Source organism: Erigeron canadensis, chromosome 7 (genome assembly GCF_010389155.1).
Source record: "Erigeron canadensis isolate Cc75 chromosome 7, C_canadensis_v1, whole genome shotgun sequence".
Classification (NCBI taxonomy): Eukaryota; Viridiplantae; Streptophyta; class Magnoliopsida; order Asterales; family Asteraceae; genus Erigeron; species Erigeron canadensis.
The window spans coordinates 2,320,031-2,322,873 of NC_057767.1; the positions used below are offsets into that span (position 1 = coordinate 2,320,031).

Genomic DNA, 2,843 nt, shown 5'->3' on the forward strand with positions numbered 1-2,843 from the left:
GATCAGAATACACAAACGGGATGCATATTTGATGTATATAAAACCTGTTGGTCCCGTAACTGCCAAAACGACAGTTATAACATAGGGTTTTGAAATACCCAGCCAGGGGTTGCCGCCCCTTAGAACCCGCTTTCAGGGGCGTTGCTCCCGGACCCTCGTACCTTACGGGCTTCGCCCCTAAGGTCATAATAAGTTCAAATAGGCGTGCACTCCGTACCTACAATCCTATATGATGTAATATTAAGACGTTACTGATCAAACAAATTAAACCCAATTACACTAAAATATTCAACATCAAGAAAATTGGAAGGAGATGTTTTTAAAGTTCAACCTTAACGACAAAGAATACAAGCTGCTATCCTTCGCAACCTCACAATTGTACCAGTTGATCAGTCTTTGTGTACACAACTTAAGGACAAGTCGTCTCTTGGGTCAGGATGCGTAATGATAAGACACCAAAAGGTCAAAAAGCCTAATTAATGTTGTTAAGCAGGAAAGTAAATGGGAAAGAACAATTAATGGGCAAGAAACCAGAGGCTGACTGTTAGCATGGGAAACTGTTAGCAAGAAACGAGGTTTACATTTTGGGAGAGTTCATGTTTGTCTATATTACTTGGATTCTTTGTTAGGGGGACATAGCCCCTCTCGAATCGGGCCTTTCATTTCAGTGTTAATAAATAAAATCGCTATGCATGCATGATTAATTAAGTTGCATTACAGTTTAATTACAAAAAAGGCCAGAAAGGGAAGCCAGAGAATAGTAGCCAACCCCAACCATCTATGAACCTTGCCACAGTAAAGTTTTTGGCCTCATTTCTATCTTTAATCACACCCCATCCTTTCCATGTTACTCTCTTTGATGTATCCGACCCATGCCCGTTGTTTTGGTATTCTCGATAATAAAGAGTGTCCAGTGCAAAATCACCCTCCCAAGGGTACCATCCTTCACTTTTTATTACATCACTTATTGATGTTCGCATCACCACCGTTCTTGAAAATTCCTTCCATGGCCTTCCTAGGTAGGTTGGAAAGTTCCCTTGAGCCGGTTTTAGGTCATCAGTGGCAGATATATTGCATTTATGAATCACGATGCCTGTGTTCTGGTTACGATCTGTTCGTCCTTGAGCTGTCACCATGTTCCTTTGCCCCGGATCTGGCTTACGGGCCAGGATGTCGCAGAATTGGAATACAACCGCAGCATTGCCAAAAATAAAATCAACAGTGCCGATCACCAAACAGTTGGTGTAGAACTGACGATTGGAATGGACATAAAGCGTATCTTGGTAGCCTTCCATGCCACAATTATGAAATGCGGATAAATCTGCGTTTACACGTAATGCCACAGCTTGATGCCCGGATGGCCCTGCTGTATTTTGAAATGTAATATCTCGTGCTAAGAATCCCCCACCCAACACCGCTGTGTGATCGAGTACGCATGCAATAATGTACGTTAGCCCATTACTCGTATACTAATAAATTACAAAGTATTTTCTTCTATTTTTTTTTTAATCAAATTGTTTTTTTTAAGAACAAATTTTGCTAATAAAAAAATAAAGATAAAATGATTATGAAGCTTATACTTTTAGTTAAGCAAAGGCAAGCTAGCTAACCTACGGTTGCAGAGGCGGTGGTGGTGACACGACCACTTGCGACATTCTTATTTCCAGTAATTATTGTGTTACTTCTTCCATCTCCGATAAACATGATGTTGGTTTTCCTTTTTGGAATTTCCACAGTCTCATTGTAAACTCCCGCGATTATCTTTATCACGTATCTCTTATTACTCTTCTCTGGCGCTGCGGCCACTGCCTCTGCCACTGTCGTGTAGTTTCCCTTACCATTCTTATCCACCGTCACGTTAGCTTTTACTCCCCACAACTGCAGCAGTGTCCTATCTTGGTTGGATAACCATTTTGGCCAAAGCACCGCCTCCTTTTTAACTTCTGACCACCAGTATTAAATTCAACCTGGATGTTGTTGGCTATATCTGTGTCTGTCATGCTCTTAATCATATCTAAAACAATGCTACACATCTTTCCCGCATGCTCTTGGTCTTGGATGATTGATTTGTAATTAGAAGCTGATGAAGTTATAATAAGGATGCCATCTAAGCATGTTTCCTTGTTTGTGATAGTGGTGCTTAAGAGAGTTTTGAGGTTTTCGGCCTGTTGTTGAAGGGCTATTAATTCCTTAGCTGGATACTTACTAAGCTCTTGTATCACTGAGTCAAGATCTTCGAGACTTGAGGCTCCCAACTCTAAGCACTCATGAAGAGCGCGTTTTGTGAGATTGGCGGTTGTAGAGAGCTTCTCCGCTATGGTTTGCAGGTTGACTTGGATCACATCCTTTGTTTTATTGATGGCCAGTTCAATTACATCTTTCTTTGTTGAGACCAACTTTTTGGTGATATCTGGTATGGAGGTGGAGAACAATGAGTAGCATATGTCTAGATATAATGTGGTAGTGCACGTAGAATTGTTGATGACATAAGAGGAAGCTCTGATATCTGATTTTGAAGTTCCATTGACATAGGGAGTTAGTAGTAAAGCAAGAAGAATTATAAGGCTCATATGTTGTTCTTGTTATGAATGTTAGGCAAAAAGTTGATTCCATATATATATATATAATAGGGATAATGACATACGAATCTAACCACCTATGACAAAATGGTTATGTAATGTAGCAACCTGCTCAGGTGGCTATGTAATGTATGCACCTATGTTTTTTTACCTATGACAAAATGGTTATGTAATGTAGTAACCTGCAAAAAGCAAGAATAATTTTATTTGTGTTAGATAATATTTGATGAAAGTTATATGAATTGATTGTGTTTTAGACGTGTT

At 39.7% G+C, this 2,843-nt stretch overlaps 1 pseudogene; it reads right to left on the reverse strand.

The window, feature by feature from the left end:
- Nucleotides 1–697: 697 nt before the first annotated feature.
- Nucleotides 698–2,573, reverse strand: LOC122608176 (annotated as a pseudogene).
- Nucleotides 2,574–2,843: the final 270 nt, after the last annotated feature.